The following is a 26406-nucleotide window of genomic DNA, read 5'->3' on the forward strand; positions in this document are numbered from 1 at the left end:
CCCAAAATGGAACTGTCCCACAAGAGGGAAAGAGGTGATTTCCTCAGAAATGCATGTTCTCTCCTTCTCTTCTGCAGCTGGAGAAGGCATAGACTGGAGGCATCTCAGGTTGCGGAGTTCCCAGGCTGTGATAATCACCTGCTATGGGAATGACGAGGACAATTTTGAGGAATTAAGTTCCCTGGAGAAGACTCACACTTGAAGTGGTTATCAATCACTGGCAGCTCAGCAGATATTAATGGGGAGGAGGAAATGAGCAAAAAGATCCCTGGTTTCTGCAAGAAAGGTAGAGGGAAAAGGTTCGGAAAATGCTGTGGAGCCGAGTGTGGTGTTCACACCTACAACCCATACTACAGGTTGAGGTTGAGGCTGACGAACTTGGGAGCTCTGAGGTGTAGTGGGGCTAAAGATCTGATGTCTACACGAAATCAGGTACTAATAGTGGGAGCCCCTGGGGGACAGAGGGGCCACCAAGCTCTCTAAGGAGGGTTGAACTGGCCCAGGTCAGAAAGAGAGCAGGTCAAAGCCTCTATGCCAATCAGTAGTGGGATTAGAACCATAAGTGACAGCTACACTTTCAGTCTGGGTAAAATAGGAAAGGAAGGAGAAAGAAAGGAAAAGGAAAGGGGAAGGAAAGCAAGGCGAGGGGAAAGGAAGAGAAGACAAAGGAAGGGGAGACAAGGAAAGGGAAGGGAAGGGAAGGAAGGGGAGGGAAGGAAGGGGACAAGAGGGAAAGAAGGGGGAGGGATGGGAGAGGAGGAAAGAAGAGAAGAGGGGAGGGGAGAGGAGGAAAGAAGAGAGAGGAGAGGAGGAGAAGGGAGGGGAGAGAAGGAAAGAGGAGAGGAGGGTAGGAAGAAAAAAAGAGAGAGTAGTGGGAGGAAAGGCACTTCCCACACTGATCCTGGGCATGGGAGCCAGGACCAAAGCTGGTTGCTGGCTCTCTACCTTTCCCTATGAAGGCTCATCATTTTCCCCCTCCTCTTCACCTGACCTCCCTCTCCTTTTCTTCCCCACTGTGTTCCTCCTACTCCCTTTCTTCCTTTTCCTTTCCCTGCCCTTGGCTGGGCCAGCCTTATTCAAAGGCCTAGTATCAAAGATTCAAACAACCCTAAATCTGGGAAGAATCTCATCACTCAAGTCCAACCTCCTCATTCCACAGGTGAAGAAACTGAGGCCTACACAGAGGAAGGGGCTTGCCCAAGTTCACATGGCTGGGAAACATCAGCACTGAGATTCAAACCTAAATCTTCTGACCCCAAGTCCAACATTCACACCATTCTCTGGCCCCTCTCTAAATATTCCATGTTAGAGCTTCATTCCTTTAACTACAGCATCTGACAGGTTGACAGGTTAATGACTTGGGAGAAACCACACTATAAGCTGCAAACTGTGACCAACAGAGCTAGGCTCTCTTTTTTAGGCTTGGTAAGTCATTCATCCACTGTCTGCTGCCAATGTATCAGTCCTATGTAGAGTGATTGTATATTTGAATAGTGCTTTGGAGGATAGAAAACACTCTCATGCTTTATCCCGTTTGATCCCCAACAGCCACATGGTGTGGGGGTGGCAGGGAGCATTACGATCTCCATTTGGCAGACTCAATTTAATACAGCAAGCATTTATTAAACACCCACTCTTCATTTGTCATTGGGCTGTACATTGGGGACAAAAGAAATTAAAAGGACAGAAAGTCCCTGCCCTCAAGGAGCTGAAGTTCTGTTGGGTGAGGGTAAGGTTATGGGACTGGTCCCTAGGTCACAGGGATGTTAAATTGCAGAACCAGGCAGAAGACATAAAACCTAGGAGTTAGAACTCCAAGACCAGGGTTCTCCCCATCCCCCCACACTACCTTCAATGAACACAGGGCATTCTGGGCACTTTTAGGCCCTGCCTTAGTCCTTATAGGCCCAGACTCCTAATCCCCATTTTTTCTTTTCCATATGACTCTTGTCAAGCTATCTTCACTCAGGGAAGCGAGAGCCATTCTATCCAAGGCTAAAATACATGTACAAAAGATCTAAGTTGGCACACAAACCAACGTCTTGAGGGTCTTCTGGGAAAAAGACTCGGGACCAGAGCTGGTAAAAATGAATAGGTTTGGTTGATCTAGCAGCTAACTCATCATTCCCTTCCTTTCTAGTTCTGATGGGAAATAAATTATACAGAGAAATATTTATTATTTTTTCCCTTGTTTTCTGTTCAGGGTGTCCGTTGTCAGGTTCCTGAATACTCCTCCCTACTTCCCCCGTGCACTTTCAGGAAGGAAACCCGAAGAAAACTCCCCAATACAGCACAATTTAGATAAGCTGCCCTAGACAGAATCTCATCTCTCAGCTGTCAACATTGCCCCAGACACACTGGTGTGTATTATGTAGGGGGGAACTAGCAACTGAACCACAAACTCTTTCCAGAGCAAAATTTCACAAATACCCTCTTCCTCAACATGCCCACGCATACATACCGCAATGACCACAAAGGGGAAGGAGAAACAAAGTGAATACCCTGACCCCCAAAGCTGTGCCTCAAAGGCTCCCCCCTGCAGCTTGTATCTCTGTTCTCATACTCACAGAAAATTATGTACATTATAGAAAATATTTTATATTATTATGTATATCACATATAATATTATATATAAATTATGTGCATTATACAAGATATTTAATATAACTATATTACATATAACATTTATATAATTATGAATATAATAAACTACTTGTATATAATTATATATATTATAAACTATTTATGTATGTCTGTAAAATAATTATTAATCAAATACCTCTGAAACATTTGTCATATTTAGCAACTGTGGACCAAACATGCACAGGCATCTTTCCTCACTAGGGAATGTGGGTTGGAGCATCAGCTGTCAGGTGCCACATGATGGGAGCCACCAGGTGCCCCTTGAAGCTTTAGCTCTATCAGTTCACTGAAAACTGAAGATGCCCAGATGTACCTCCCAACCTCTATTCTCTCTTACACTCCATTTAAATTCGGATCTAGGGGTGTGAATTAATTCCCTCAAAAATCATAATTTAGCAAATGGCTGTAGACCCCGTTCCACCTTGTATTCTCAAATCTTGCCTTTCTTTTCCAGCTTAGCCCCATTTCATTCATGTGGCATGTAGATATAAATTGAATTTTCTAAAAGGAAACTGAAAATAAAAGCCACAGCAAGGTTTTAGAGTAGATCACAATCATTTGGAAATTGTGTCTTAGCCTATTATTTGACTCAGTCCTATATTTAATCTGATACCCCAAGCACTAGGGAAATGTTTGGGTATTTCCTTCTAATTAATAAAATTCTAATCTTTTTCTCATTAATTAATTAGTTAATTTGAGCCTCACTCTAATTCATCAAATATTACTTAATCAACTGGAGAAACCTTTTTCTGCAATGGTAACAATTTATTTCTCTACACAGCAAATTCTTTAATCTCCTGTGATTAAATATTAATATTACTGAATAATTTATTAGCAGATTAAATTAATAATAAGACCAAGCCATAGGTAATTATTTACAATATTTTGGCTATGAGAAAGATCACCCCAGTGTCACCTTAAACCCTCACTAGAATAGCAGAGGACCACTTCTGTAAACCAAATTTCACCCTTCAATTCACTCAAATTCACAATTTGACACTGATCAAAGTCAAGGATACTCTTCCAGCTTGCACTTGCCAACTCTCTGGGCTTTTTCTACCATGTCCCAGACTGACTCTTCCCTTCTACCCCAAACTCTTCAGCTTCCTTTTGTGTGTTATCTTTCCCTACTAGAATGGAAGCTCTTTGAGGTCAGGGATTGTCTTTCTCCTCGTGTTTGTATTCCTAGAAGTTAGCAGTATCTAGGATATAGTAAGCCTTAATAGGCAGTTAGGTGGGGCAGTGGATAGAGCACTATGCCTAGAGTTAGGAAGGCCTGAATCCAAATCTGGCCTCAGGCCCTTACTAGCAGTGTGATCCTAGGCAAGTCATTTAACTTCTGCCTGCCTTAGTTTACTCAAAGTAAAATGGAAATGAAAATAGTAATCACTTCCCAGAGTTGTTTTAAAGTTCAAATGAGATGAGATTCGTAATTTTTTTAAAGAAGGAAAAAAAGAGGGGAAAAATCATCAAAAATGATCAACACATTGAAAAAAATCTTATTTTATACGGAGTGTTCTGCATCTGTGGACCCCAATCTCTATAAAGAAGTAAGGGGAGATGTCTCTTCAAATATCTTCTTTGGGGCCAAGCTTGTTCAATATAATTTTGCCACATTCAGTTTCTATTGTTTTGTGGTTGTTGATCTTTCCATTTATAATAGTCATTGTTTTCTTGGACCTGCTTCTTTCACTTTACATCAATTCATTTGCCTGACAAGTTATCACTCTAAACAATATCTCTTTCTGGTTCACTCCTCATAAAATTCACTGTGGGTTGTTTCTTTGTAAAATAAGTTAAGTCAGCTATCACAAGAAAGAAATTTTTCCTTACCTTCTTTCTCTGCCTTTTCATAGCTTTTCTCATAGTTCCTCACAGATCAAAGATAAAAAGCATAAGCTTTCCTGCACTCAATAAGGGAAGTACCTCATAACAAGACATTTTCAACTCTAATTCCAAACTCCTTTTCCCACAATATTCCATTTGGCTTTTAAAGTCAGAGTTCATGTCTGCGAGGAAGCTCAATGAAAGAGATGTTAAATGGGCGAAATGGTTTTAAGTTCCAAAATGACTTGAATAAAACATATCTGCTTATGATAAACTGAGATTAAAATTGATCCTTCATCATTTTTTTATTGGTCCTATTTACAATTAATTGATTTTGTCCTGTAATTGCCTAAATCATGGTTCTCTGTCTCTGAACTTAGTTCATAGTTCAGCTGGTCTATAATGGGTTAAGTATAGAAATCCATTTCTCTTGCTAATCAGTGTTATATTCTTGCCTCAAGGAATTCTGCTGACTTTGGGGGATACCACATAAGGGAGTCAGGGCTAATACCTTTATACCACTAAGTTATCCTTCAAGGATGTCTGGTTTGCTGTCCTAAGAAATCTTTGGCTTTTTAGCCAGACTCAAACAATAAATACTTCTTAGTGTCAGAAGGGAAGAAGGGGGTTGTTGCTAGCCTTTCGTTAAAAACCAATCATATTGTTCCCCTCACCTCAGCTATGTAACCAACCATGTTGCCCTCAACCCCACATCACTCACCTTGTTTTGTTCTTTGTTCTGTACTCCCAAAAACCTAGAAAAGGTGAACTGTGCTTTTGCTTGGGCTCTTTGGTTGAGACAGTCATTGACCCATCTTATTCTTGGGTTACCAGCCCTCATAATAAAATGCTATCTGGCTCAGAAAAATGTGCCTTGGTTTACCATTTTGTCCAATTTCATTCGATAAAACTCTGATTTTCCAATTCCCAATCTTCATTCTGCTTTCTGTACTGTTTTCCCTTGGAGGACAGAAACTCCTGAAGGCTTTTTTTCCTAGACAAGTGTTATTAAATGTTTTCAGTCTCAGAAATAAGTGTATAGGAGAAAGCTGCTGCTGGCCCCGGTCCAGCCCATATTGTCTTCTTCCATTCCTCGTAGAGATCATTGACCCCAGCTCCTAGCCACCGACCTGGTGAATCTGGCAGTTGGGTGTCTCATTCAGGAGACTAGCCTTTGGGAAACTGAAGGTGTCTGCCTCCCGCCCCCATCTCTTCCCTATGCAAAACAGATGCACCTGAGGAGGCCAGAGAGAGCCACCCCTTAAAGCTCTGTTGAAAGTTTCATCAGCACACCCTTTTATAAAGGATGTCACCATAGCTGTTCACCAAGTGAAATACCATGTGTAGGGTGCTTTGCAAACCTTAGAGTTCTATAAATGCTATCATCCACCATCATCTACTGTACAATGCTCTGTATACATTAAGTGATTAATAAATGGTTACTGAATTTATTGAATGAATGACCCTGTGAGTTAAAAAGTGCAAGTATCATTGTTATCCCCCTTTTATTGATGAGGAAACAGATCCAGGGAAGGGAAATGATCTGCCCACTATTCTATGGCAGGTGAAGGCTAGATTTGAGACTAAAAGCCAGGTCTTCCTGTTTCCAGGAACTGGAACTCGGGTCCTCTGACTCCAAACCCAGGGTGCTTTGTATTTTTTTTTTTAGCTAGGGACCTAGCAGAGAGCTATGACCAACATTAAGACACAAATAGATAAATTGAAAGTCTCTGCAGGCAGGCACCAACGCTACCCTGCTAGAATGCTGCAGAAGAGTTTGCTGCTTCAAAAGTGGCCCAAGACTCTTGGGCAGCGTTATCAACTGATCCAGATAGGCTCAAGTGGAAGCAGGTCCCAGCACTCGGAGAGGAAACAGTGTTGGACTTAGAATGAGAAAACCTGGGTTCAAATTCATGCCCTTGCCAATTGTGTGATCTTGGATGAGTCATTTAACTTTTCTAAGTCTCAGTTTCCTCCTCTGAAAATGGGGATGATAAAATGTCTATCTTACAGGAATGTTGTGAGAAAAATGCTTTGTACACCTTAATATGCCTGGAAAATAGTGTTAGAATAGTTGGCCTCAATTATTGGCACTGTCAGCAGGAAGAACAAATAGGGAAGCCAGTTTGCAATCCGTGCATTCCTTGAGTTATGTAAACCCCAGTTCCTGGTCCTCAGCAAGGATTGGTTCTCTTGTTCATAAATAGAGGCTATAGATTCTGCTTAGCAACAGGAGAGAGATAATTATCAACAGCTCTCTGTAGGGAACAATAAGAGATTGAGGAAGCAGTCCAGAAGGTGGAAATAGCAATATAGATTTAAGAAAACTTTGCTATGTTAGAGGATTTAGAGCTGGAAGAAATGTTTAATCATCTGGTCAACCCTGAGCCATTCCACCACCTTTCTTTTCTTTGACTACCCCAGAGAGGGGAAGTGGCTCATTCACTGGCATTGATGGACCTGGAGTCAGGAAGACTTGCATTCAAATCCATCCTCAGACACTAACTGTGTGACTTTGGGCAAGTCACTTAACCACTCCATGCCTCAGTTTCCTCACCTGTAAAATGGGGGAAATAAAAGCATCTACCTCCCGGGGCTGTTGTGAGGATAAATAAGACAATATATGTAAAATACTTTGCCAAATTTATAGTACTGTTTTATAAACGATGGCTGTAATTCTCATGCTATTATTATTATTATTCTTGTTAGGATTCAAATATAGGTCCTGTGACTTTAAACCAAGCCCTCTTTCTGTTAAGTATGTGACTTCCCTTGATAGGGTTGTAAAAGTGGGAGATAGGGATTAAAATAAGAGGCACAAAACCTTGAATTTTGCTTGGTGTCATGCCTATCATCAATCAATGGGAGGTCCATCTTTGGGTTAGTACCTCGGTGTTACAACAGGTGCTCACGTCTTGGAGTTGTGACCCCCTCTTTATCTTCTTTCAAATGGGGCCATCTTTGGTTCCAAGGTTTGTTTGTCACAAAGCTTCATCTCTCCAGTGCCTACAGGGTACAGAAAAAGCTCTCTCTTTTTTTCCTTTTAGATTAACTGATTTATTTTTAGTTTACAACACTCAGTTCCACAAGCTTTTGAGTTCCAAATTTTCTCTCCCTCCGTCTTCTTCCCTCTCCCTCCCAAAATGGCATGCAATCTGATACAGGTTCTACATATACCTTCACATTAAGCCTATTTTCACATTAGTCATATTGTGAAGAAGAATTGTAACCGATGGAATGAACCACGAGAAAGAAGAAACAAAACAACAACAAAAAAAGAGAGGGCAAATAGTTTCCTTCATTCTGCATTTCAGCCTCCATAATTCTTTCTCTGGATGTAGATGGCATTTTCCATCATGAGTCTTTTGGAGCTGTCATAGAACCTTGCATTGATGAGAAGAGCGAAGTCTAACAAAGTTAGTCATTGCACAATGTGCCTGTAATTGTGTACAATGTTCTCCTGGTTCTGCTCCCCTCACTTAGCCTCAGTTCATATAAGTCTTTCCAGGTTATTCTGAAATCTGTCTACTCAGCATTTCTTACAGCACAATAGTATTTCATTACATTCATATACCACAGAAAAAACTCTTTATCTTGTATCCTTAGCCTGACATTCAAGGCCTTCTGCCCTATAGCCTTCTTCCATCTTTCCTGCTAGATCACCTCAGTACTTTAGATAATCCATGATATTTTTTGATGTGAGAAGACCCTTATAGACACACTTTGAAGTTCCTCAGCCAATGAGTTACTATGGCAAGACAAAACAAAGAAAAGGCCACCCAAACTTCTCTTGGTGGTGAGTTTTTGCATATTTGGCTCACCTGGTATATGGATGTTAGACAAATTATTCATTGCCTGGCCACAACACTCAAAGTGTTTCCTGCTTGATAAGACCAGACCAACTTCTGTAGAAACACTAAGTGAGTCAAGCTCTTTGAACTTAGACATAGAGGCAGTAACCTTCAGGCTGAGAACTGAATCCAGCCCTTACCTTAATTTCATTCAATTCAGGGGCAAATATCAAGTGGTGACATCATCACCACTTCTATCTTTAGTTATGAATATTTATACCTGTAATTGTGAAAACAAAACACATAATTAAAAGTCTTTTTAGCTCCAACCAGTCAATCAATCAAAAAACATTTATTAAGTGCCTAGTGCATGTCAGGCACTGCGTAAGGCACTGGAAACCCAAAGACAAAAATGAAACTTCCTGCTTTCAAAGAGCTTCCATTCTATTGAAGGAGACCTTGGGCATTTCTCACAGAGGCTGTAGATATCATTATTGAAGAGCCAAAGAGAGTGCTGAGAAAAGCAGTCTGTGTTGGAAGTTTTGAAGGGACAGTTTTAAAATGTTTTGCTGTGAAGTGTGTCTTTGTATGGAGTCAAGAAGATTGTGTTAAAAACACTATGATCTAGGAAGATGTATGAAAAAATCTGTGGAGAAGACAGAAAGAAGGTGAGTACAAACTTCTTTCTTGTGAGAAGTGTCCTGAATGATATTTCATGAGGAAATCCTATAAAGAGAAATTTATAAAGATATTTTCATGAAGAGTTTGTGAAGAGCTGGCAAGTACAGTGAATTTTGGAAAGATTGTTCTCAATGACTACTGAAGAGGGAACAAAAGAAAGAAGACTGATCAGGCAGCTAGGTGGCACAGTGGATAGAAGGCTGGAATTGGAATCAGTTCAATTTTGGCTTTGACATTTATAAGCCGTGTGACCCAGGGCAAATCAATTAACTTCTGCCTGCCTCAGTTTCCTCCTCTGTAAAATGGGTATAATAACAGCATTATATTCCAGGGTTGTTGTGAGGACAAAGTGAGATTAAATTAATAAAGTGCTTTGCAAATCTTAAAGCACTACATAATTACTAGCTATGATAAATTTATTTTCTGAAAGAAAGTCTAGCTTATTTCTCCTAAAGAGAAATATGAAGACTGTTCATAAAAGATTTAAATCAGTATCTAGAGTGAAATGAATGATTTGAGACTGTTTCCAGACAATTAAAGAGAAGTCATACTGTTATATTGAGAATTTGAGGTGACTCTGATTATGAATTTTTATATAGCCAAATTAACATAGTTCTATATGAATTTATATTTATTATCAATCACTTTTGCTAATAAATTGTATATATTCTGAGTTCATTTATTTATTCCAATATATAATAATAATTATTATTATAGTGAAAGGGTTCTTCCCTCCACTGAGCTAGGGGCTCAAGCTAATCAATCAATGAAAATGATGATAATTTTATTCATGAGAAATAAATTATCACAACATATACTTGGCTCACTTTAAAGCCTGAAAGGATTAAGGTAAATGAAAGAATAAAGCAAGTGTTAGGCTAAGGGGTGACAGACAAATGAGCTGTGATCAATCCTATCCATTTGCCTTACTATTCATGGGTGTGTAGCTTTCAAACCTGCCACATATACATATTTAAGCATATACAGGATAATTTTTTTAAAAAGTAATTTGGATGAGGAGAAGGAAAGCACTAGTAGTAGAGGGATTAGGAGGGGTTTCATGTTGAACATATACTAAATGTAGATGGTCCTAAAGGAACACAAGATAGGAAATAGCCCTGTGAAAGACCGCCCCCCTTTCTCTCTCTTTCTCTCTCTCCTTCCAACCCTCCCCATCCTCTGTCTGTCTGTCTATCTGTCTCTATCTTTTTCTCTGCTCCATTCCTCAGTCTCTCTCCCTTAACTGATCATCAGCAATGATGCTCGCCTGCTCACAAATCCTCAGTGGCTCCCCGTTGCTTCTTGAATAAAATGCAAACTCAGCTTTTATGAATCTCTATGATCTGGATCCAACCTACCCTTTCAGACTTATTTTACATTTATAAATTCCATCCAGACTGAACTATCTGTTCTCTGAACTCAGGATTCCAAGTCCTGCCTGTCTTTTCTCACAAGCCATCCCTCATGCCTCTCAGTATCCTGATACTCTTCCACAGACCAGCTCATGTGCCACCTCCTCTGCAAAGCCTCTTCCGATCCCTCTGTTGTGAGTGCTCTCTGCCACATCCTCAAGTTAGCTAGCATTTACTTATGCGTATACAAGTCATGTCACCCCAGCAGAATATGGGGCAGAGATAGATTCAATTTTGTCTTACTATCCCCAAAGCCTATCCTAGTGCCATACATAAAAGAGGTGTTTAATAAATGCTTATTGAACTGAATCAGCCATTTGTGCAAGTATTAAAGCATTGTAAATGCCTAACAAGTAGAAAAATGGATAGTCTGAGTAGGGGTTCATAGGAAAAAGGAACCAAAATTGGCTGGGTCAATACAGGTTGACTTCATGGAGCAGTATAAGCTTGAGCTAGGCCTTGAGAGATAGATAAAATTTGCTATTAGGTAACATAAGATCAGAATTAACACATACCTGTAAGGACACAAGATTTGTAAGGAGGCAAACTATCCTGCCAGCCACTCCAATAGGTTTTTTTTATTTTTTTATTTAATACATTTAGTTTTCAGCATTCATTTTCACAAGCGTTTGAATTACAAATTTTCTCCCCTTTTCTACCCTCCTCCCCACTCCAAGATGGCATATATTCTGGTTGCTCTGTTCCCCAGTCAGCCCTCCCTTCTGTCATCCCACCCTTCTGTCACCCCTCCCATCCCCTTTTCCCTTCCTTTCTTGTAGGGCAAGATAAATTTCTACGCCCCATTGCCTGTGTATCTTATTTTCTAGTTGCATGTGAAAACTTTTTTTTTGGTTTTTGAACATCTGTTTTTAAAACTTTGAGTTCCAAATTCTCTCCCCTCTTCCCTTCCTACCCACCCTCCCTAAGAAGTCAAGCAATTCAACATAGGCCACATGTGTATCACTATGTATAACCCTTCCACAATACTCGTGTTGTGAAAGACTCACTATATTTTGCTCCTTCCCAACCCATCCTTCTTTATTGAATTTTTTCCCTTGACCGTGTCCCCTTTTGAAAGTGTTTGGTTTTGATTACCTCTACCCCCATCTGCCCTCCCCTCCATCATCCCCCCCCTTTTTTATCTTCTTCCCTCTTCTTTCCTGTGGGGTAAGATACCCAATTGAGTATGTATGATGTTCCCTCTTCAGGCCAAATCTGATGAGAGCAAGATTCACTCATTCCCCCCTCACCTGCCCTGTCCCCTCCTCCCACAGAACTGCTTCCTCTTGCCACCTTTATGCGAGATAATCCACCCCATTCTATCTCTCCCTACCTCCCTCTCTCAATATATTCCTCTCTCATCCCTTAATTTGATTTTATTTCTTTTAGATATCTTCCCTTCATCTTCAACTCACCCTGTGCACTCTCTCTCTCTCTCTCTCTCTCTCTTTATATATATATATATACACACACACACACACACACACATATATACATACATACACATTCACTTATATATATTCATAAACATATATATGTGTATATATATATATATATATATATATATGCATATTCCCTTCAGCTACCCTAATACTGAGGTCTCATGAATCATACATGTCATCTTTCCATGTAGGAATATAAACAAAACAGTTCAACTTTAGTAAGTCCCTTGCAATTTCTTTTTCTTGTTCTTTTTCTTGATTACCTTTTCATGCTTCTCTTGATTCTTGTGTTTGAAAGTCAAATTTTCTATTCAGCTCTGGTCTTTTCACTGAGAAAGCTTGAAAGTCTTCTATTTTATTGAAAATCCATATTTTGCCTTGGAGCATGATACTCAGTTTTGCTGGGTAGGTGATTCTTGGTTTTAATCCTAGCTCCATTGACCTCCGGAATATCGTATTCCAAGCCCTTCGATCTCAATGTAGAAGCTGCCACATCTTTGGTTATTCTGATTGTGTTTCCACAATACTCAAATTGTTTCTTTCTGGCTGCTTGCAGTATTTTCTCCTTGATCTGGGAGCTCTGGAATTTGGTGACAATATTCCGAGGAGATTTCTTTATGGGATCTATTTGAGGAGGTGATCGGTGGATTCTTTCAATTTCTATTTTGCCCTGTGGCTCTAGAATATCAGGGCAGTTCTCCTTGATAATTTCTTGAAAGATGGTATCTAGGCTCTTTTTTTGATCATGGCTTTCAGGTAGTCCAATAATTTTTAAATTCTCTCTCCTGGATCTATTTTCCAGGTCAGTGGTTTTTCCAATGAGATATTTCACATTGTCTTCCACTTTTTCATTCCTTTGGTTCTGTTTGATAATATCTTGATTTCTCATCAAGTCACTAGCTTCCACTTGCTCCAATCTAATTTTTAAGGTAATATTTTCTTCAGTGGTCCGTTGGACCTCCTTTTCCATTTGGGTAATTCTGCCTTTCAAGGCATTCTTCTCTTCATTGGCTTTTTGGAGCTCTTTTGCCATTTGAGTTTGTCTATTTTTTAAGGTGCTGTTTTCTTCAGTATATTTTTCAGTATTTTTTTGGGTCTCCTTTAGCAAGTCATTGATTTGTTTTTCATGGTTTTCTCACATCCTTCTCATTTCTCTTCCCAATTTTTCTTCTACTTCTCTAATTTGCTTTTCCAAATCCTTTTTGAGCTCTTCCATGGCCTGAGACCAGTTCATGTTTTTCTTGGAGGCTTTTGTTGTAGGCTCTTTGACTTTGTTAACTTCTTCTGGCTGTATGTTTTGTTCTTCTTTGTTACCAAAGAAAGATTCCAGAGTCTGAGACTGAATTTCGGTGCGTTTTTGCTGCCTGGCCATATTCCCAACCAACTAACTTGACACTTGAGTTTTTCAGTGGGGTAAGACTGCTTGTAGACTAAAGAGTTCTATGTTCCATGTTTGGGGGGGATGCGCCAGCTCTACCATACCAGCACTCCTCCTTCCCCAAGAACCCCCAACCAGGACTGGACTTAAATCTTCAGCAGGCTCTTCACTCCTGCTCTGATCTGCCACTTAATTCCTCCCACCAGGTGGGCCTGGGGCCGGAAGCAACTGCAGCTGTACTTCTGTGGCTGCCCCACCTCTGCTGCCCCGGGGGTGGTGGCCGAACCTCGAACTCCTTCCACTCTCGCAGCTTTTTCCACCAACCTTCTCCGCTGTCTTTGGTGTTTGTGGGTTGAGAAGTCTGGTAACTGCTGCAGCTCACTGATTCAGGGCGCTCGGGCACGCTCCCCCCCCAACTCCTGGTCTGGTTGGTCCACGCCACTCATGCTGGGCTCTGCTCCGCTCCGCTCTGCTCCCAGCTCCGTGCAGGATAGACTTCACCCAGAGACCATCCAGGCTGTCCTGGGATGGAGCCCTGCTTCCCTCTGCTGTTTTGTGGGTTCTGCAGTTCTAGAATTGGTTCAGAGACATTTTTTATAGGTTTTTGGAGGGACTCAGTGGGGAGCTCACGCTAGTCCCTGCTTTCTAGCCGCCATCTTGGCTCCACCCCCTTGTGTCCCGCTACTCCAATTGTAAGGCCAGATGTAAGGGGGCTGATCTGTTCTGCCCTGATATGCCAATTTTAGGGATGCAGACCATCTGAGAGAATACTTGAGATACTGAACAAAGAGGGGCCCGCGCTAGCTTGGTTGTATAATAGGTTTATTAGGATTTGCTAGGTTAATTCGGTTGTTTAAGGGAATTTACTCATGAGACCCAGTCCTTGGCAGCAGGAAGATAGAATGGTGTAATGGATCCTTGCACCAACCCTAGGCCAGGTCTATAATATAGAAGCAGAACAAAGATGGCAGAGTTCCAGGGATGTCCCAGGGTCATATGCAAGTGTTCCTATGGGATAGTTGGATCTTCTTTTGCTGTTTGCATTTACTCAAGGTAGTTTGTATTCTCTATGAGATTTGAGGTCACATTCCTAGGCTCTGGCCTACTCCCATATAGTATTTGACTTTGGAGGTCCAGGTGGATTAGAGAAGGTGGAGGTTCTTTTTCACCAGGGAGCAGAGGATACTTGTGCACTCGGATTTCTCTTAGAGTAGGGGCAGCAAGTTCCTAGTTATATGGAACCTCTGGGCCAGGTTGTGGTGTTTGCCCACAATCATGCTGTTCTTCTAAGACAAAAGATGGCCCTATACCACCTCATCTGGGGTGTGTTGGAGCAGGAAAGAGACTGCGCTGAGAGCTTTTTCTTTAGGAATGATGTTTGAATTGTGTGCCCCCCACTATACACTCTGGCACTATATCATCTTTGTTCTTCTTCTATGTAATATATAACATATATATGTATATATATACACATATATAATCTATATAATATCTGGACTTGGCATGTTGACTCTGGTCTTGTATAACCCAATAGCAAACTCTATTCATCTTTTGATGGCTTCAATGTGGAAAAGCAGGCCCAGGGAAGATGATAAAAAAGATGCTGAAGAGACTGGTTCAGGACTGAGAAGTGAAAGAAGCCAAAGTCTTACAGAGTGTGTAGAAACATCACCCATGTATGGCAAGAATAGCTCCTTCCAGAAAAAGTTGGAAGGCCTTGGACATGATGAAGTAAAATTGACAATAGTTTAACAGCAAGAAAACCAAGAAATAAGTAGTTATCAGGCTCGCAAAACAGTGCAGGCTTTATAAGCTCTGGAGTTCTTCATCCCAGCTCCTACTCTCATATACTCGTTGAATATAGGATAAGTCTCTCCCTGATAGTTCTAGGGATATGCCTGGAGGCATGCTTCTCTAAAGCTATTGGCTTAATTCTCCAATCCAGTGTGATCTTCCCCATGTCAGCTGCCAGTTATTAGCACACCAGTATTATGGGCTAAGTCCAAATTTGGTCTAGTTCATCAGGTTTTATTATGGCAGTTATGGAGGGCAGGGGAGTGTGTCTCCCTGACCAGCCAATGGCTACTCTAGCTGTTGCAACTCAAAAATGTGCTTGGGCTCTCTTATCGAATCTGGTCACCAGCTTCTAGGTCCCTTGAACTGAGACAAAAAACGAGAGAGCAAATCAGCGTCCACAATGTCTTCGTCTACTGACAAGAAAGTAAAGACCAGGGCCGTACACCCTCCTCAGATAAAAGCTGGTGGAACGAGAATCATATGCAGAAGCACCCTCATGGTGGAGATCCCAAAGAAGAGAGAGATAAAGATGAACAAGAATGGGAAAGTGCCACCCCAACTAAACCAACTGTGTACATCTTTGGTATTATTGCAAAGGGTGACAAAGACTTCCCCTCTGCTGCAGCTCAGGTGGCTCAACAAAAAACATACCTCTCCACGGAAAAACATCCTTCCCACAGGACAACACTGGACATCCAACAGCCCTGACAGTGAAGGTCCTGCCCCGATCCTATTAGTCTTGTTCTTGGAGAAGAGCGCATGATTTCTCTGAGGTTCGACAAGCAATAAGAGGTCATCCATTTTTTTTTCTACCTCTGGCTCTGTAGAGAAATTTAAGACAAAGCAAATCAGTAGCTTCCTTTGCCTTAAATTTCTTTGTTTATTGCCTGCAAATAGATCAGATACTCATGTATCTTGTTCACCTAAACTCAAAGAACACTTGAGTCTCATTTCCCCCCTGATCTAGGATTCTTCCTCAATTGAGACCCATCTGCAGTTTTGTACAGGGTGCAAGGGGTAGCGAACCTGTGGCTTCGAGGCCACATGTGGTCTTCTAGGTCCTCAAGCACAGGAGGGCACTTGCGCGGGTTCCCCACCCCTGGTTTAGGGAATACGATGATGTTTTTAAAAGTGAGTTTTAGTAGTTCTAAAGTTGTCTTTGGTTTGTACAATAAAGTTAAGTATGATATTTACAGATAGTTGTAAACAAATTTTTGGAAAGGCAAGATAAAAGGAAAAAATGGGTCATTTTATAATCTTGTTTTTATCAGACACTAGGGTCTAACCTTGTAGTCCAGAGCAAAATAGGGAAGTCCGTTAAAATTTCGTACTGTTCTTTCAATGAATAACCAGAACAGTTACTTTAAGAGTCTTGTTGTTGGAGAACGAGAATCCAAGAAGGCTTATTCAACATGAGGCATCTTGCTTAGAGTCACAAGGCTGGGGAGTTTGCTGCATCAGAGAAAGTCCTGGCTTGCGAAATAGGAAAACTTAGGCATTTCGAGAATCATCTCATTGGCTTAGGATTTGGCTGGACCCATATTGTGGTGGTGGGGAACATTGCAGAGGGGGCTGGAAAGGGGGAGGGGAAGACATATGGTTAACAGTTAGAAATGTAAGCAGAGGGGAATAATAGGTAAAAATCCACCAAGTTCACAAAGAGATCCAGTTTTCTTCCGAAGAGAGATTAATCCCTTTGTCAAGAAAAGGTAAACACATTCCTTTTAGTAGGACCACTATGTTTGCAGACCTCACAACTGTGGTCAGACTCCCCTTTGTCTTAATTACATAATTACTCCTACTAATGTTCAAGTGTATGATGTCATTCTGAGTAATTTTGAGTATGCTTCTTGCCAGTTGACATTTTTAAGGCCGCTGCTGGAATGATTACTATGCTATTTCCCTATCGGAAAATAGATGCATCCTGTTTATTTGCATATGAAAAAAATTGTCTCAAACAATACAGTTTTATGGGGAAAGTATGGCTTTGTTAGTTGGATACTAGCAGTCTGTTTTGAAGCTATTTATTACTGCAGGTGAGCAATGAAAGGCCTGCCTACAACACCAATCATTCTCATATAAAATGATTAAATTCACACCTGCCTATTGGTAGAAATACTTGTAGCCCTTCCTTCATCAATGTCTCTCAATCCTCTTCTCAAGAAAGAATGCACACAGTTCACTTCATTTTATATTTTCAAGAAAACTTAGGATTTTCTTCGCTCCAGATTAACAACAAGCCAGTTTCCTATGGCAGTGTATCATCGATACTGTTTCTTAATGTCAGAAGTATTAATGGGAACATTTTCTGCCTCTGAAAAACATGCGTTTTCTCATTATCACATGGTCATTTGATATTCCTATGGAACATTTGCCTAAAGACTTGGCATCTCCTCTGAGCTCTGTTCGGAAATAAACATTTCAAATAGGAAGGGGAGAGCTTTATGCCACTTGGGACAACAATTGGTGGTAGATTAGATCTAGCACAATCACGCCCTTTGCTATAAGAATAGTACAGGAAAATTGGGAAATGTCCGAACAAATTGCAGCATATGATTGTGATGGAGTGCTATAAGAAATGGCAAGGGGGAGTGGTTTCAGAAAAATGGCAAGATCTGTATGAACTGATGCGAAGTGAAGTGAGAAGAACCAGGAGATTATTGTGCATAGTAACAGCAATGTTGTTGTGACGACCAACTGTGAAAAACTTGGCTACTCTGGTAAATACAATGATCCAACACAATTCCAAAGGACTCAAGATGAAAAAATGCCATCCGCCTCCAGAGGGAGAACTGATGAACTGAGTGCAAATTGAAGTATAATTTTCTCACTTTCTATATTTTTCTTGCTTTTTTTTGAAACACAGCTAATGTGGAAATATGTTTTGTACATATTTGCACATATAATTGACATCATATTGTTTACTCTCTCAGTAAGTGGGGAAGGGAGCAGGAGGGAGGGAGAGAATTTGGAACTCGAAATCTAAAACGAATGTTTAAAATAACACATTAAATACACATAAAATAAATGCACATTAAAGTGTGAAGAAAAGAATAGTTTAGGAAATTTCTTCTATCCTGTTTCAAATCTCCACTGAGAGAGATCTGGAAATGATAGCCTATTATGTTTCCAGAAATTTCATTTTACATGTATCTGAGACGTCGTATGTATACACATATTCCAAATCATTGGAAGAAACAATTATATTGAATGTTTCCGTTATAGTTAATCATTTGTGTTTTTCAGCATTAAAAATTATGCCTGACCTTTGGAAAAAATAAATAAATGGCAGTTGTGAACCACAAAAAAGTCCAATTAAAATTATTATCTGAAGTTTGGAAACACATAATATCAGACTGAAAAGGAAATGAAACACAACTTCCCTTTCAAAAATGAGGAACCAAAAGAAGCACCCCATGGACAATTGAAATTCTGGAAAACAATTCTGACCCCCCCCCCTTCCTGCCCTGAAGTCAATCCTTTTTATAATTCATTATATCAGGCCTGAAAAACACCAGATAGGATTAAGCCAACGTTGTGGCACCACAAGAGTCCTGGCAGTTATATCAAATTCCTATTATTTCCAGTATCATTTAAGCAATGAACATCAATGATGTTTTACAAAGGGATATTTCCTGAAAAGATGAGCAAGAACAGGAGTTATCAAACATCCCTCTGAACATTCTTCCTAATATTACCTTAGTCCCTAAGAAGAGTGGGCTCAAACTTCAAACAGTTTCTACAAAGCATCTGTCCCACCCAGTTCACTTCCAAATACAGCAGCATAGTTGATGGATGAGTCTGTGTTTCTGCTACAGCCAGTCTGGGTAAAGTACATCACTCCTCCGAGGCTTCCCCATGTTCAGATTCCTGCAAATACTCCTGGACTTCTGACACTCACTATTCCAACCTTTGGAAGCTGTCATAAATACTCCTTTACCTAAAAGCAAGAAAAAACAAATTCAAAAGCGAACAGAGGCCCATATTCGTTGGCCAGGTGTCAGTTTGGGTAGGGAGGTCCCAAGGCTTCTTCAGTTCCAGAGGCTTATAGCATCCCTCTCTCACATGAGGCAGGAGAGAATGAGAGACTTGTTTTGGCTGGCTGGTGCTTTCTGAAAGCACTCCATTTCCATCTTAGCGGCCAACTAAAAGTCTGTCTCTTCACCACATTGTTAGTGGACAGTAACCAGTTATAGAATGCCGACACATGCTCCAAAGACTGTGTGGGGATTGCGTCAGCCGTGCACACTCATAAGGACTGGGCTTGCCTGGTCCCCTGTTATACCAGCAAAAAACAAAAACAAAAACCAGTGGAGGGGGAAAGAAGTCTGCAGAAAGTTGGGGAAGATACAATTAAGCCAGATGATAGTAAGAGCATTTATACATGAAATTGGCAGGAGGGCAACAAATAGACAGAAAAGAGATTAGATGTACCAGTATTTCTATTATGACCTATTCTTTTCACTGATGACATCAGAAACATTCTATTTGATCTTTTATATGTCATTATCTTCTATGTTATTTGAAAAAGCAGAAATGACACTTAAGAACATGGAAAACCTGATGAAATGCTCACAGAAGAAATATTTGCTGCAGGCAAAGATTTTCAAGATATCTGAAAGAGGGAAATTTATCATGCAATTGAAAAAGATCACAGATGTTACTAAAAAAGAAAAAAAAGATGACAGACAATAATAGTTAGTGGTTTGGTACTCACACACCTATTTTCTCATCTCTACAACATTTTTACGGGAATGATCTTCATGTGTCTCACGGGTACCCTTGAAAATACAAAATGGGAAGATTTTTTTTTTCAGATTTTCTACAGCAGACATCTTCACAATCACAGAGTGGGAAACACACAGAGAGTACATGAAATATGGTTGTGTTTATTTGTATCCCCAAGACTTGGTGGGAAGGGAAATGTGTTTGGAAGATGGCTCTCAGAGAGAATATTTTAACCAAAATGATAAAGATAACCAAAAGTGGGATCAGAGTAGCATTACACACTAAGGAGGTATGCTCATATGAAACAATCCAAGGAATGGAAAAGGGAAGCCAGGAGGAGGATGTGGTAGAACAAGGTAGGGAACAAGGGGTAGAAGATCAACAAAGGAAGAAGCAGAAACTGTATTGTAATAGGAATATACTACACACCACTTGGGCAGAAAGAAGAAATAGATGAAGTGTTCAGGAGACATGTCACAGAGGCATGATATAGTGATGATGGAAGATTTCAGTTATCTGGACATTTGTTAGAGCTTGCTCTCTTTCCGAAACAGAATAACTAATACTTATTGGCTTACAATTTGGATTCATTGCTGGGACTAAGAAGGTATTTGCAGAAGAATTAGATAAACCAGTCTGTACTTAAATTAATAGGCCAATTTATTTGATATGTTTAAGAAAAGTCCACACATGTGCAGACACAGGATGGACACAGACTGGGATACAGGGCAACAAGGGAAGGATATTAGGGCAGTCCTCTGACCAGTTGTTACCTCCAAGCTAAGGCAGTCTGTCTATATACCACAATGGGGTTAGGAATGATACCTTTCAAACTAGACCAAGGAAGTGTAATGAAAAGATACAAGCAGGAATATGATCAGGTAGTCTTAGATAGAAGAGTTTCCAGGTCATGGCAGGAGAGAGAAGGAAGTCCATTATGATCTTTTGAGAGTTTGTTACGCAGAATTGGTGTATTTTTACATTAAATTCTCACTGGGATTCCTGGCTCCATCTAATTTACTCCATCCTTCAGGGCAGCTCAGACAGCTTTGGAATCAGAGCATCTCCTGGATCAGAGATATCCAGGTGTTTTAGAGATACAGTGAGTTCCTGCTCAGGCAAGCCTAACCTTCCAGCCTAGCCCAAGGCCTGAGCTGAGACTGGAGTTTGCTAGTATGAGTTGGTAGAATTTTTAGTTCAGTGACATTCCAAGGCCCTCAAGACCCCAAGAATCAACAGTTGCTGCTGGCTCTGGGTAGGAAGGACCCTGGCCTGTTGAAACTGGGGCTATTCAGCTCAGTCCTTCAGCCTGCCTTTCTGAGTTTTCTAGAAAGAATGGATTTGTGGTTGTGGCAGGGATGGAGTTCAGGGAGCAGTAGAGGAGCACTAATTATTTAGGATTCAGGCTTCTCAAGATATTACCAAATTCAAGAAAAGTTATCTAAAAGCCTAAAGACCACCCTTTCTCTTTCAAAACAGGACAAGCATTGCAGGAATGGAAGATGGAATCTGGGTAACCCTTCTTGGTTATGACTTCCTTTGAAAGCTCAGATTATCCAAATTTCACCAACCTAGAGGCCATACTAGGGTAAATCCTCAAGGGCCCTGAGCCAGTGAATAGCAGCTAAGAGGAAGCATGCCTGGACAGGGCAGAGCGAGGAGGGAGGGGAGTGGGGGGGGAGGGAGAGACTGAAGAGGATTCCCTACTTCCTCAAAACAGGCACCCACTGGCATTATGGGTAGGGTGACTAATCTAGCTGTAGGTATTTTTCCTGACATGGCCCAGATTTCTGGGCACAGTTAGATTGGGCAATAATAGACATTGCTAAAAGGAAAAGGAACTATATGTACAAAAAAATTTATAGAAGCTGTTTTTGTGGTGGCCAAGAACTGGAAATTGAGGGGATGCCCATCAATTGGGAAATGGCTGAACAAGTTGTGGTATGTGAATGTAATGGAATATTATTGTGCTATAAGAAATAATGAGCAGATAGATTTCAGAAGAACCTGGAAAGACTTATATGAACTGATGCAAAGTGAAGTGAGCAGAACCAGGAGAACTTTGTACACAGTATCAGTAACATTACATGATAATCATCTATGAATGACTTAGCTATTCTCAGCAATACAGTTATCCAAGACAGCTCCAAAGGACTCATAATGTAAAATGACCGCATCCAGAGAAAGAACTGATGGAGTCTGAAGGCAGAGCAAAACATGTTATTTTTACTTTTTTTATTTTTTCATGTTTTTTTCCTTTTGGCCCTTTTTTTATAACATGATTAATATGGAAATATATTTTATATGATTGCATATATATATATATATAGCGAATATCAAATTGCTTACTATCTTAGGGAGGGTGGAGATGAGGGAGGGAGGGAGAAAATTTAGAATTCAAAATTTTTAAAAAATGAATGTTAAAAATTGTCTTTACATGTAATTGGAAAAAAATAAAATACTGTTCAAAAAGAAAAAAAAAATAGTGGACATTGCTGAGTAACTGCTACACTACAAACAAGTTTAGTCTTCATGGGAAAGCCAGGGCTAGAATAGACCTCTGTTCATTCATATATCTGTTTCTTCTGCTCCCTAGCACTTGTATTCAGTTCAGCACAACCTTTTTTGTAAATAGAGCCCTGCATCCCTGGATTTGCGCATGGTTATTCTGGGTTGTGGATATAAAAACTGCCATGCCAAAAAAATAAAAATAAAAAACCCTAGTAACTTCATCCATCAAAAAATAGATGAAACAAGAGAGAGAACTGCTATTTCTGGACCTGAGTCTCACCAATGAGGAGAAACCAGTTGGTAGGAACATTGAGAACCTTCAGGAAAAGTGGCCACTCCATTTTAGAATTTGTGAGACACAAAGAAAGCTGGGCATGATCTTATATGCATCCTAGATTTTGAGTGAGCATATTTCAAAGGGTTCAGAGAAAGGATAGGTAAGATCCCATGGACTATAACTTTATTGGGACAAGTCTGCCCCAGTGGGAAACTTTCAAGAATGAAATAGAGAAGAAGGACAACAGTTGTCCAAAGAGAACAAGGTACATGCACAAGGAATTCACTGAACTTAGATTTTATTTTTTATAACAAATTTTATTGAAATCTTTCATTTTTATATTATCTGCATCTCCCAATATAGCCCTCCTTCTAACCCCTCCCAGAGAGTTATCTTTAATAACAAAGAATTTTTTAAATGAAAAAGAAATTACTTCCCCCAAACTAACCAAAGTCTGATATTATCGGCGGTTTAACTTAGATTTTTTTTTTGTTCTGTATCTATTGGTGATTTTTCAGGTTTATTCACTTTTTTTTTTGAGCTGGTTGTTGGTTTTTTTTTTTTAATTTTTTTTTTATTTAGTTTTCAGTATTGATTTTCACAAGAGTTTGAATTACAAATTTTCTCCCCATTTCTACCCTCTCCCCCACTCCAAGATGGCATATATTCTGGTTGCCCTGTTCCCCAGTCAGCCCTCCCTTCTGTCACCCCACTCCCCTCCCATCCCCTTTTCCCTTCCTTTCTTGAAGGGCAAGATAAATTTCTATGCCCCATTGCCTGTGTATCTCACTTTCTAGTTGCATGAAAAAAACTTTTTTTTGTTTTTGAACATCTGTTTTTAAAACTTTGAGTTCCAAATTTTCTCCCCTCTTTCCTTCCCACCCACCCTCCCTAAGAAGTCAAGCAATTCAACATAGGCCACATCATTATCATTATGTATAACCCTTCCATAATACTCATGTTGTGAAAGACTAACTATATTTTGCTCCTTCCTAACCTATCCTTTATTGAATTTTCTCCCTTGGCCCTGTCCCCTTTTGAAAGTGTTTGTTTTTGATTACCTCCACCCCCATCTGCCCTCCCTTCTATCATACCCCCTTTTTTATCTTCTTCCTCCTTTTTTACTGTGGGGTAAGATACCCAAATGACTATGTATGGTATTCCCTCCTCAGGTCAAATCTGATGAGAGCAAGATTCACTCATTCCCCCTCACCTGCCTTCTCTTCTCTTCCTACAGAACTGCTTTTTCTTGCCACTTTTATGCGAGATAATTTACCTCATTCTATCTCTCCCTTTCTCCCTCTCTCAATATATTCCTCTCTCATCCCTTAATTTGATTTTATTTCTTTTAGATGTCTTCCTTTCATCTTCAACTCACCCTGTGCCCACTCTCTCTCTCTATATGTATATACACATACGTATATACATACATACACACTCACATACATATACATAAAGATATATATGTATACATATATGTATATATGCATATTCCCTTCAGCTACCCCAACACTGAGGTCTCATGAATCATACACGTCATCTTTCCATGTAGGGATGTAAACAAAACAGTTCAACTTTAGTAAGTCCCTTGCAATTTCTTTTTCTTGTTCTTTTTCTTGATTACCTTTTCATGCTTCTCTTGATTCTTGTGTTTGAAAGTCAAATTTTCCATTCAGCTCTGGTCTTTTCACTGAGAAAACTTGAAAGCCCTCTATTTTATTAAAAATCCATATTTTGCCCTGGAGCATGATACTCAGTTTTGCTGGGTAGGTGATTCTTGGTTTTAATCCTAGCTCCATTGACCTCCGGAATATTGTATTCCAAGCCCTTTGATCTCTTAATGTAGAAGCTGCCAGATCTTTGGTTATTCTGATTGTGTTTCCACAATACTCAAATTGTTTCTTTCTGGCTGCTTGCAGTATTTTCTCCTTGATCTGGGAGCTCTGGAATTTGGCAGCAATATTCCTAGGAGATTTCTTTTTGGGATCTATTTGAGGAGGTGATAGGTGGTGATTTGAGGAGACTGAATCTGGGTGCGTTTTCGCTGCCTGGCCATATTCCCAGCCAACTAACTTGACACTTGAGTTTTTCAGCGTGGTATGACTGCTTGTAGAGTTAAGAGAACTATGTTCCATGCCTGGGTAATGCGCCAGCTCTGCCACACCAGCACTCCTCCTTCCCCAAGAATCCCAACCCGGACTGGGCTTAGATCTTCAGCAGGTTGTGCACTCCTGCTCTAATCCGCCACTTAATTCCTCCCACCGGGTGCACCTGGGGCAGGAAGTAACTCCAGCTGTAGTTCTGTAGCTGCCACACTTCCACTACCCCCGGGGTAGAAGTCTGGTAACTGCTGCAGCTCACTGATTCAGGGCACTAGGGCACGCTCTGCCCGGCTCTTGGTCTGGTTGGTCTGCGCCACTCACGCTGGGCTCTGCTCCGCTCGGCTTCCCTCTGCTCCCCTCTGCTCCCAGCTCTGTGCGGGATAGACCTCACCCAGAGACCATCCAGGCTGTCCTGGGCTGGAGCCCTGCTTCTCTCCGCTATTTTCTGGGTTCTGCAGTTCTAGAATTTGTTCAGAGTCATTTTTTTATAGGTTTTTGGAGGGGCTCAGTGGGGAGCTCACGCTAATTCGTGCTTTCCAGCTGCCATCTTGGCTCTGCCCCTCTGAAAGAGCTTAACTTAGATTTCTAAAAGACATAAGCAGAAGATGAAAGCAAAATCATAGCTTTGTGTTGTAAGAATAGTTGCAGGACTGCTAAAGCTTAGCATGAGCTTGGAGTGATGACAGCTAAGGAAAACAAAAATGGTTTTAAAATGGATATATTAGGGAAAAGAGGAGGATGGCTTAGCATGGAGGGGACAATAATTATCTACTTGTGATGGAGAGGAGGCAAAATTATTTGTGGAATCAGAGCTCTGCACTTGTCTTTTTGTTGTTCTTCTGGAGTTTGATGTTACAGCAAAGGACTATGGGGTAGACTACACATTGTTGCCCATGAATTATTATGGAAAAAATTTCTTTCCCATCAGAGTTTTGCTGCTTCTAGGCAAAACAATTAAAAGTATGCCTCAATTTGTAGTCAATTATCCGTTCATATATTTTTAGGAACCCACCTCCCACAGGACTACTATTTCACTGGTTCCCCCAGTGCTATACACATATATCAATCTCCTAAGTTTGTCCCTCCTTGACTTTGTACCACCCACACTGGATTTTCTCCAACTATGTTAAATTGGTTCATTATACTCATCATGGATGACAAGTTTGGCTAAGGCAGCTAGGAAGAATTTGTATGCAATTGTATCTTCACTTGTGCAAGAAATAAAAAAGCCTCAATGAAGCTGAATGCTCTGAATTAATTACTTGATATGTTCAAATTTCATTTTGCTTCTGTTTTCTTTGGCAAGAATCATCTTTGTATTGGAACAGTTAGAATGGAATACTTAATAAGGACTTATAAACCAAGATAGGTAGGGAAGCACCTAGTTACTCTTAATGAGTTCAAGATAAAAGATTCAAATGAACTGCATCTCTACTCTGAGGGTTAGTGAATGTGATTGCTGGGCCAGCATCAGGAGTATTTGAAAGAATGGAGGAAGGTCAAGATCTGGCAAAACTGGAGATATGCAAATGTCTCAATTTTCTAAAAAGTTTTAAAAAAAAGTAAGAGGGAGAGGTTGGGGAGAGAATGATGACTGAAAAATATAGACCAATGAGCTTGACTTTGATTTCTTGAGCATTCTAGAATGCATTATTAAAAGGATGATTACTGAATACTGAAAAAGGGAAGTGGTGATCACAATATGATTTCCTCAAGACCCAGGTTCTTAAAGGAAGAGGCACAATCATCTTAGGAAGGAATCCTCATTGAAACTGATTAGGGTAATAATCAGACTAAGAAGGAACGTCTTTTAAAAA

The 26406-nt window shown here is 40.4% G+C and overlaps 1 pseudogene; it reads left to right on the plus strand.

Annotated features, from left to right (window-relative positions):
• The first annotated feature begins 15371 nt into the window (after positions 1 to 15371).
• LOC118830676 lies at positions 15372 to 15679 on the plus strand (annotated as a pseudogene).
• Positions 15680 to 26406: the final 10727 nt, after the last annotated feature.

Source organism: Trichosurus vulpecula, chromosome 9 (genome assembly GCF_011100635.1).
Source record: "Trichosurus vulpecula isolate mTriVul1 chromosome 9, mTriVul1.pri, whole genome shotgun sequence".
Taxonomy (NCBI): Eukaryota; Metazoa; Chordata; class Mammalia; order Diprotodontia; family Phalangeridae; genus Trichosurus; species Trichosurus vulpecula.